The sequence below is a fragment of the Saccopteryx leptura genome, chromosome 2 (genome assembly GCF_036850995.1).
Source record: "Saccopteryx leptura isolate mSacLep1 chromosome 2, mSacLep1_pri_phased_curated, whole genome shotgun sequence".
In the NCBI taxonomy this organism is placed as follows: Eukaryota; Metazoa; Chordata; class Mammalia; order Chiroptera; family Emballonuridae; genus Saccopteryx; species Saccopteryx leptura.
Window position 1 is genome coordinate 226,340,010 of NC_089504.1, and position 9,920 is coordinate 226,349,929.

The 9,920-nt window shown below is 50.1% G+C and overlaps 2 pseudogenes; one reads left to right on the top strand and one right to left on the bottom strand.

The window, feature by feature from the left end:
- Positions 1–4,032: 4,032 nt before the first annotated feature.
- Positions 4,033–4,565, top strand: LOC136393323 (large ribosomal subunit protein uL22 pseudogene; annotated as a pseudogene).
- A 2,103-nt stretch (positions 4,566–6,668) lies between these two features.
- LOC136391850 (homeodomain-interacting protein kinase 2 pseudogene) lies at positions 6,669–9,324 on the bottom strand (annotated as a pseudogene).
- Between the last annotated feature and the right edge of the window lie 596 nt (positions 9,325–9,920).

Consider the following 9,920-nt stretch of genomic DNA (forward strand, 5'->3'; position numbering starts at 1 on the left):
TCGTCCTTTGCCACAGATTTCATTGGTGTGCCCACGTGACCTCGCTGCTAATTTTGCAAAAACAAAGGGTGACCCATGCGTTCTCCTGCTCAGTGTGGTGTTGTTTCTCATTGTGTGAGTATCACCCATTGGCGTCTAGCCAAACAATTTTATTCTTTCCAGTTTCTGTGCTTTTTTTTACTGATTGAGAGTGCTAATACTACAATTACATGTAAGTGATTACTGCATATACAGCATCTGCACCTGACTCTCCCCTCCTCGCTATCTTCCATATGCCCGGAAGAGTCTTCAGAAAGGTAAATCCCATGTTAAATGTTCATTTATTCTTTTATATTCATTTTATATTAATTTCTTATTGTTTTTAGTATTAAACACTGCATTATTTTCTATAAAATGTGTTTTTGGTATGTATTTTGGAGTGTCTAGAATGAATTAATTGGATTTCATTGATTCATATGGAAATAATTGCCTCGGTTTTCATTGGTTTTGGATTTCGCCGATTTGTTTTCAGACGGATTATCGAAAAAAACCGAGGCATCACTGTATATAGATATACATACAGATATACATATAGATAGATATATACCACATGTTTTTACCCATTTATCTGTGGCTTTAAGTTGCTTCCATGTCTTGTAAATAATACTGTTATGAACATGGGGATACATATATCTTTTCAGGTTATTGTATTTGTTTCCTTAAATAAATATCAAGAAGTGGAAATGCTGGATCATATGGTAGTTCTATTTCTAATTTTTTTGAGAAAATAAAAATTAAAGTTTAAGGATTTACATATGTGATCTTTAACAGTTTTGTGTCCTCTAAAGCAGGGTGTCTCAGCCTTGCCACTCTTTTTTTTTTTTTTTTTTACAGAGACAAAGAGAGAGAGTCAGAGTGAGGGATAGATAGGGACAGACAGACAGGAACAGAGAGATGAGAAGCATCAATTATTAGTTTTTTGTTGCGACACCTTAGTTGTTCATTGATTGCTTTCTCATATGTGCCTTGACCGTGGGCCTTCAGCAGATTGAGTAACCCCTTGCTTGAGCCAGTGACCTTGGGTCCAAGCTGGTGAATTTTTGCTCAAACCAGATGAGCCCATGCTCAAGCTGGCAACCTCGGGGTCTCGAACCTGGGTCTTCTGCATCCCAGTCTGACGCTCTATCCACTGCGCCACCGCCTGGTCAGGCAGCCTTGCCACTCTTGACATTCTGGGCCACGTGGATTTCTGGGGCGGTGAGGGGCTCTGTGTTGTGCATTGTGGGATATTAGCAGCGTCACTGGCCTCTACCCACTCCATGCCCATAGCATCTTCTCCTCCAAGCTGAGACAACCAAAATGTCTACAGACTTTGCCAAATGTTTCCGAGGTAGGGGCAAAATCACTCCCAGTTGATAACTGCTATTGTAAAACATGCACTGAGTGCCAGCAACCCTGGAATTTCCTGCCATGCACATCCCTCAGTTTGACCATACTCCCCTCTCAGGGTCAGCGGGCCAGGGGTGCAGAAGGGGAAAGGACCAGGGACAGAGGATGGCTCTCAATCTCCTGCTACAGAACTCAGAGATGCCCAGGCAGGAGGACTGGGTGTGTGTGTGTGTGTGTGTGTGTGTGTGTGTGTGTGTGTGTGTTGTTTGTTTCTCTACATGGGAGGCGGAGAGGCAGAGAGACAGACTCTGGCATGTGCCCCGACCAGGATCCACCTGGCAAGCCCTCTATGGGGTGATGCTTTGCCCATCTGGGGTTGCTGCTCAATTGCTTAGCAATCAAGCTATTTTAGCACCTGAGGCAGAGGCCATGGAGCCATTCTCAGTGCCTGGGGCCAACTGCTTGAGCCATTTGAGCCATGACTGCAGGAGGAGAAGAGACAGAGAAAGAAAGGAGAAGGGGAGGGGTGGAGAAGCATATGGTCGCTTCTCCTATGTGCCCTGGCCAGGAATCAAACTCGGGACTTCTACATGCGGGGCCAACTCTCTACCACTGAACCAACTGGCCAGGGCCCCAGTTGTGTTTTATGTAGCTATGTTATCTTGGTTTACATGTAAATAGCACATGGTATGAGAGCCCCCCTGGTGCTCTGGCCCTGGTCCTGTAAAGGGGAGCACAGGCCTGTGTATGTTGACCCTGAAATTCCATGATGGAAAGGCTCTGGGTGTGCGCACCCCACAATCTAGTTCCAGGGTTCATGTGTTTCAGGCTGGGGTGTGACCAGTGGGTATCAAAAAAGAGTTCACTGTTGTGCCAGGCCAACCCCACAGAGAGTGTTTTTCCAAGGGATTGGGAGGGTCTGAGGGTAGCATGGGTCATCTTGAGCCCTGGCTCAGGGCTGGGATCTGAGGGAATATGGCTACCCAGAAAGCACTAAGATGCTTTTTATCTCTCTTTCTTCCTGTCTGTCTGTCTCTCTCGCTTTTTAAAAAAAAGAGAGAGAGAGAGAAGTTTATACCACAGAATCATGAAATATCTGAGGCTTTTTTTTTTTTTTTACAGAGACAGAGAGAGAGTCAGAGAGAGGGATAGATAGGGACAGACAGACAGGAACAGAGAGAGATGAGAAGCTTTAATCATCAGTTTGTTTGTTTTTTTTTTTTGTTTTTTTTCATTTTTCTGAAGCTGGAAACAGGGAGAGACAGTCAGACAGACTCCCGCATGCGCCCGACCGGGATCCACCCGGCACGCCCACCAGGGGCGATGCTCTGCCCACCAGGGGGCGATGCTCTGCCTATCCTGGGCGTCGCCATATTGCGACCAGAGCCACTCCAGCACCTGAGGCAGAGGCCACAGAGCCATCCCCAGCGCCCGGGCCATCTCTGCTCCAATGGAGCCTCGGCTGCGGGAGGGGAAGAGAGAGACAGAGAGGAAAGCGCGGCGGAGGGGTGGAGAAGCAAATGGGCGCTTCTCCTGTGTGCCCTGGCCGGGAATCGAACCCGGGTCCTCCGCACGCTAGGCCGACGCTCTACCGCTGAGCCAACCGGCCAGGGCTTAATCATCAGTTTTTAACAACACAGAATAAGTGCTGGCGAGGATATGGAGAAAAGGGAACCCTCCTGCACTGCTGGTGGGAATGCAGACTGGTGCAGCCTCTGTGGAAAACAGTATGGAGATTCCTCAAAAAATTAAAAATCAAACTGCCTTTTGACCCAGCTATACACTTTTAGGAATATACCCCAAGAATACCATAGCACTGTTTGAAAAGGAGAAATGCACCCCCATGTTTATGGCAGCATTGTTCACAATAGCAAAGATCTGGAAACAGCCCAAGTGTCCATCAGTGGACGAGTGGATTAAAAAGCTTTGGTACATATATACTATGGAATACTACTCAGCCATAAGAAATGATGACATCGGATCATTTACAACAACATGGATGGACCTTGATAACATTATACTGAGCGAAATAAGTAAATCAGAAAAAACTAAGAACTATATGATTCCATACATAGGTGGGACATAAAAAAGAGACTCAGAGACATGGACAAAAGTGTGGGGTTACGGGGTGGGGGGAAGGAGAGGGAGGGGGGTTGGGGGAGGTGAGGGGCACAAAGAAAACCAGTTAGAAGGTAACGGAAGACAATTGGACTTTGGGTGATTGGAATGCAGCATAATCAAATGTCAAAATCACCTACAGATGTTTTCTCTGAACATATGTACCCTGATTTATCAATGTCACCCCATTAAAATTAAATAAATAAAATTTATAAAAAAAAATCAGTTTTTCGTTGCAACACCTTAGTTGTTCATTGATTGCTTTCTCTTATGTGCCTTGACCGCGGCCTTCAGCAGACCGAGTAACCCCTTGCTCAAACCAGATGAGCCCACGCTCAAGCTGGCGACCTCGGGGTCTTGAACCTGGGTCCTCCACATCCCAGTCCAACACTCTATCCACTGCGCCACCACCTGGTCAGGCTGAGGCATTTTTGGACGTTGGAAAGGGAAACGTGTAAAAATTAAGTTGTTAGTAAGCAGGAGTGAAGGGCCTGAGATTAGAAGTTCACAGCTCTTCTGGTAAGCAGCCTGAGGTAACCTCTGAAAATGGTCCGCTAGTCACTTGACCAAGGAAAGCCCACAGAATCATGCAAATCAAGATACTCAAATCTTCATGTTTGCTTTGAGAACACTTATGAAACCACGCAGGCCATCGAGGATACGCCTATCTGAAAAGCCATAGATTATCTAAAAGATGTCACTTTACAGAAGCAATGGTGGCATTGATAGGTGTGCCTGGACCAAACAGTGGGGCTGGACGCAGGGTCAGTAGCCCCCAAGAAGAGAACTGAATTTTTGCTGCATGTGCTTAAACATGCAGAGAATAATGCTGAATCTGAGGATTTAGAAGCAGGTTCTCTGGTCACCAAGCACATCCAGGTGAGCAGAGCTCCCAAGATGCATCACAGAACTTACAGAGCTCATGGGTGGATCGACCGTACATGTGCTCTCCCCGCTGCCTTCAGAAGATCCTTACTGAAAAAGAGAAGGTTGTTCCTCAGGTAGGAGAAAGGGCTCCATGGAAGGAAAAGATGTCCCAGGAGAAACTGAAGAAATATGAACTAATGGCCCAGGAGTAAATTCAGCATCATAAAAATGCTAATAAAAGGTTTTCTTTTTCTTTTTTTAAGTTTGAAAACTGTAATTGGGAGTTAGCTGTGTCTTGAATAATCCTGGCCATAGCAGATACCATGTGCTATCTGTCCAGGAACTCCAGCCTGGGCTGTGGCCCACGGTGCCATCTTGGACCGCAGGAGGACGGGTGACTGATGTCGACTGGGACCAAGTTGTCATCCCACTGGCCCGGGTGCTCAGGGCTGGCACGTGGTTCAGGGCTGCCAGTGCAGTGATTGTCCAGACTCGGCCGGGTTTCGAGGCTTTCCACTCACGGGTTGATGGACATTTGGATTTGCTATACATTGAATTGTGTCCCCTCCAAAATGTATACGTTGAAATCCTAGACCCTAGTATCCCAGAATGTGACCTCGTTTGGAAATAAGATTTTGTAAATGTTGATGCGTTAGAGTTCTGGAAAACTCCCTAATTCTTATGCTCCATAATTTAAAACCTATTGGATTTTCATATCACATATCCCCTTAGGCAAATGCTTTTATTTATTTATTTATTTTATTTATTTATTTTTTCATTTTTCTGAAGCTGGAAACAGGGAGAGACAGTCAGACAGACTCCCGCATGCGCCCGACCGGGATCCACCCGGCACGCCCACCAGGGGCGACGCTCTGCCCACCAGGGGGCGATGCTCTGCCCATCCTGGGTGTCGCCATGTTGCGACCAGAGCCACTCTAGTGCCTGAGGCAGAGGCCACAGAGCCATCCCCAGCGCCCGGGCCATCTTTGCTCCAATGGAGCCTTGGCTGCGGGAGGGGAAGAGAGAGACAGAGAGGAAAGCGCGGCGGAGGGGTGGAGAAGCAAATGGGTGCTTCTCCTGTGTGCCCTGGCCGGGAATCGAACCCGGGTCCTCCACACGCTAGGCCGACGCTCTACCGCTGAGCCAACCGGCCAGGGCGGCAAATGCTTTTAGATTTATTTATTTATTTATTTAAACCAGAGAAGAAGAGGGGAGAGAGAAAGACTGACACACAGGAATATCAATTCATTTCTGTATGTGCCCTAACTGGGGATCAAACTGGCAATGTCTGCTCTTTGGGCCGATGCGCTAACCAACTGAGCTATCAGGCTAGGGCATAAATTCTTAAATGTCACGTGCTGTCATATGAAAATAATCTTTGAAAAGTTCATAAAATTCTTTAATCTTCCCCCACCCACTTCTGGAATCTTTCCTTGCTCTCTCCTCCTTTTCTTTTTCAAAATAAAAAGCATAGATTCCACCCTCAATCCCTTCCTTTTGGAAATGTTCTCTCTGCTCTAAGCCCTCCCACTCCCTAGTTCTTTATTCGTGTCCTGTCCCTGTCCCCGAGCCCCTCCCTGTCCCACCCCATCTGCATGGTGTCTGCGGTGCCTTCAGCGCCTGCTCCACCCAATGTGTCTGTGTGAGGGCGGAAGCTGACCTTGGCGGGCTCAGTGGGTACACAGTGCAGACGGCGGGGGCTGGAGAGGCACTGAGGTCGGTCTGTTGGACAAACTGGGCTGGATATTGGCTTAGGTGGACCGTGGGCAAGGACAGGACCCTGGAGGCTATGATCACGGGTCCTGCAGAGTGTGTCATGCTGAGCCTTGTAAGGCCACCTGGGCCATGTGCCGTGGAGCCCAGGACAGGGCGCTATGTAGACACAGAGGTGGAGCTGGGTGGACAGTGGGCAGCAGCGGCGGCAGGGGCAGGGCACAGTGCTGTGGCCATCGTGGGAGTGGTGCTGCCCTCAGTGGCTCCCACGCTCCTGTGGGAACTGCTGCGCCTGGCTGAAGTTGAGAGGCTATGGCTCCAGATGAGCTCCCTGAAGAGTGACCCCTGGTGGAGGTCACCTTGCTGGTGGACTTGGACTGCAGGAGGAAGGGTGACCGGTGTCAACTGGGACCAAGTTGTCATCCCACTGGCCCAGGTGCTCAGGGCTGGCACACGTGGCTCAGGGCTCCCAGTGCAGTGATTGTCCAGACTCCACTGGGTATCAAGGCTGTTGGCCCCGTGCAGTGCTGCACGGAGTTGGGTCTGGGGTTGCTGCAGGAGCTAGAGGAGCAATGGTCGTGGGCTGACGTGGCTGGTGACATTTACCGCTGCTTGGAGACAGTACTGGTGGGCATGAGCTTCTCTGCACCTCGTCGTGTCGCTAGTGATGGTAACACTACTGACGTGGGGGCAGGGGTGTCAGGAGTGACAGTCATCTGCAGCTGCTGTGCCCCAGGGCATGGTGTGGCACCTGTCCTCTCCTGGCGATGGGACTGCACAGGGGTGCTGATGGCCTGAGAGCAGGCCACAGCCAGTGGGGCCATTTCTCCCAAGGACAGTGCTGCTCACTCTTCCTGCTGCTGGTTGGCTGCTGCTGCTCCACGTAGGCCATGCCCACCTTCAAGGGGTGAGAGGGTAACATGACTTGTCGGTAGCCTCTGGCTGTGAGTCGGGTTAGTGATAGCTGCTCCAGCCCACCACCTGCTGGGTGACTGCCGTGGTCTCAGGAGCCACAGGGGCACACACTGTAGCCTGGGTTCCACTCCAAGCAGGTCTGCTTGGTCCCTGTTGGCCAGGCCTGCTGGGCAACCCAGCCTGGATGGACCTGAAGAGGCTGAGCTCTTCCAGCTCGAGTGGCTTTGGGAACTGTATTTCCCACTCGGGCGACATGGCCAACAAGCTTAGACAGAGAGGCCCACCATTCCTGGAAGCCGGGCATGAGAGCTGGCAGGCCGGGCACAAGTCAGGGCTGCTCCTCTGCAGGGGCACCCTCCACACTGCAGCCCTGGGTGCTGCTGAGGCTGGCTGCGCAGAGGACAACTGGTTGTTGAAGGTCACGGTCAGGTTGCTGGCCGTGCTGGGGGCCACGTGAGTGATGGGAGGGGTTTTATCCTGGTTCATGGCATCGTACACATTCATGTTCACCTACGCTTGCAAGTCTTCACGTTCTGGAAGCAGGATTTGATGTGTGTCCTAAGGGGAAAACTGAGTGTGTCACGTGACAAAGGGTGGCTCAGGGTTTCATAGGAGTGACCTTTTACCTATGCCTACAGTCAGCGTGTTCCTTAACAGGTCCATGAGCTCCACAACATGTCACTTCCAAGTCCGTTGTCATATTCACCCGGGCTATATCATCTAAAAATAATGGAAAATGTATTGTATTTCCTTGCTTCTTTTGACTTAATTCTCATCTCCACTTCATGGTCATCTGGTGCTTTCAGCTCCGCAAAGGATCTGGTGAGTCTGTGTCCCTGTTGAAAAACCTAGCTGACTTTGTTCCCGCGCTTAATATTCTGCTATGTTTGTGAAATATACCGAATCCGATGTACCCTGAAGCTTCTGGCTAAAGCAGCCTGCCCAGGGACAGCTCTGCAGGGACACAGCCCAGGGACCCCTTACCCATTGCTTCCCCAACACAGTAAACCAAGGGTGACCACAGGGGCCCTGGAATATCTGAACTGCAAGTAGGTGGAACATGCAGCCCTGGACATGTGCCTGGATGAACCGCGGTGGCTGACCTTCACTCTGGGTGGTTGTCTAGATGAACTCACCAACACAATGCTTTCTGGTTTCATCAGGGGTGCAGCAGCTGTACCTGAGGGGCAAGGGCCCGGCCTTGTTCTGCTTCAGAAAGTCATAGAGACTCTGCCCCAGCACCGCAAAGACCAAGCACATGTGATCCTTGTCCTGGAGGCCCTTGTGGTCCTGTAGTCGGCAGCACTCTGTGCTCAAGCAGGACAGGATACTCACTTCAATCTGACCTTGTCGGCCATAGGACAGGAGGTTCTTAGGTGGTTCTTCAAGATTGTTTTTTTGTTTGTTTGTCTGTTTGTTTTGTGACAGAGACAGAGAGAAGGACAGGCATACAGGAAGGGAGAGAGACAAGAAGCATCAACTCTGTTGCAGCACCTAAGTTGTTCATTGATTGCTTTCTCATGTGCCTTGACCGGGGGCTATAGCAGACTGAGTGACCTTTTGCAATGACCTTGGGCTCAAGCTGGTGAGTCTTGCTCAAACCGGATGAGCCTGAGCTCAAGCTGGTGACCCTGGGGTTTCGAACCTGGGTCCTCCGCGTTCCAGTCCAATGCTCTATCCACTGTGCCACCGCCTGGTCAGGCAGTTCTTCAGGATCTTGATGGCCACTTTTCCAACACTTGACCACTTACAGAAACATTCTTCAGACCAAGAATTCTTAAAACTTTGTAAGCGTTGGTCATGGAGCACAGCTGGTCATCCTGGACAAGCTGACAATGCCCTACACTGTTGGAGCCACTGTTTTTGGAGGTGGCAGTCGATGTGGTGGCCCCACTTGCATTGTTCTCAATCGTGGGGGCATGCTCTTTGATGATATCACGCTGCTCGTGTTCCCAATCTCCTCACGCTTACACTTGAGCCATGTTTGGGGTAAGTATCAGGAAGGCTCACGGTGCTTTGATGCAACAGGTTACATGGCCCACCGAGGACTTGCCCAGACAGAAGTGCTGCTTGCCAACATGACCGCAATGTGCCTGGTGCTCCCTGGGAAGATGACAGCGGCTGGTAAGGCAGGCATGGGCAGGGTGCAGAAGTGCTGACGAATGTGGTGGCCGGCTGAGAAGGCAGTGTGCTTTTGCTCTGGCGTGCACTGCTGTGGGCACCACACCAGTCACGTCCCGCTGGGACTGGGCTCTGATCTGTGGCCCCACTACGGAAGGCACGTGATTGGAGGGTATGCGGGCAGAAAACGTGGGATGCTGCAGTTTCATACGTGGGGGCCATCGTGGCCAGGGTGTCCTAGATTCATGGCAACAGAGAAGGGACCGTCACCCATGAGCTCACTGCCCACAGTCTCAGTTGGAATCTGCCATTTGAGCCTCTCTGTCCCCTTTCTGTGTGGCCATGGCTCGCCCCCAGCGGCAGGGGACAGGTGGCCAGTCTACAGCCAGAGCTCCACTCAGCATGGCTGTGTGTCTTGTGTGTCTTCCTTCTATTCAAGCGTTTTCCCACTGTTTTGGCTTCAAACACTGACTGGAGTCTCCAGAATCGAAGTTGTAGAGGCTGACATCCTGCCATTGTGCTGAGTGGTCGGGAGAGGCATCCAGCCTTTTACCATTAACATGTTAGCTCTAGGTTCTTCATGGGTGGATGCCCTTCCTCCAGCTTGAGGAGGGTCCCGTCTAGTCCTAGTTTGTTCAGAGTTTTTGATGTGATACTCAGATGCTGTTCCTGCATCTGTTGAAATGATCATCTGGTTCTGCCCTTTGTTTATTTATATGGTTTATTACATTGATTGAGTCTCAGATGTTTAAACAACCTTGCATTCCTATAATAAACCCCACTTGAATAGAGTATATTGTTCTGTAGTTTTATTTTCT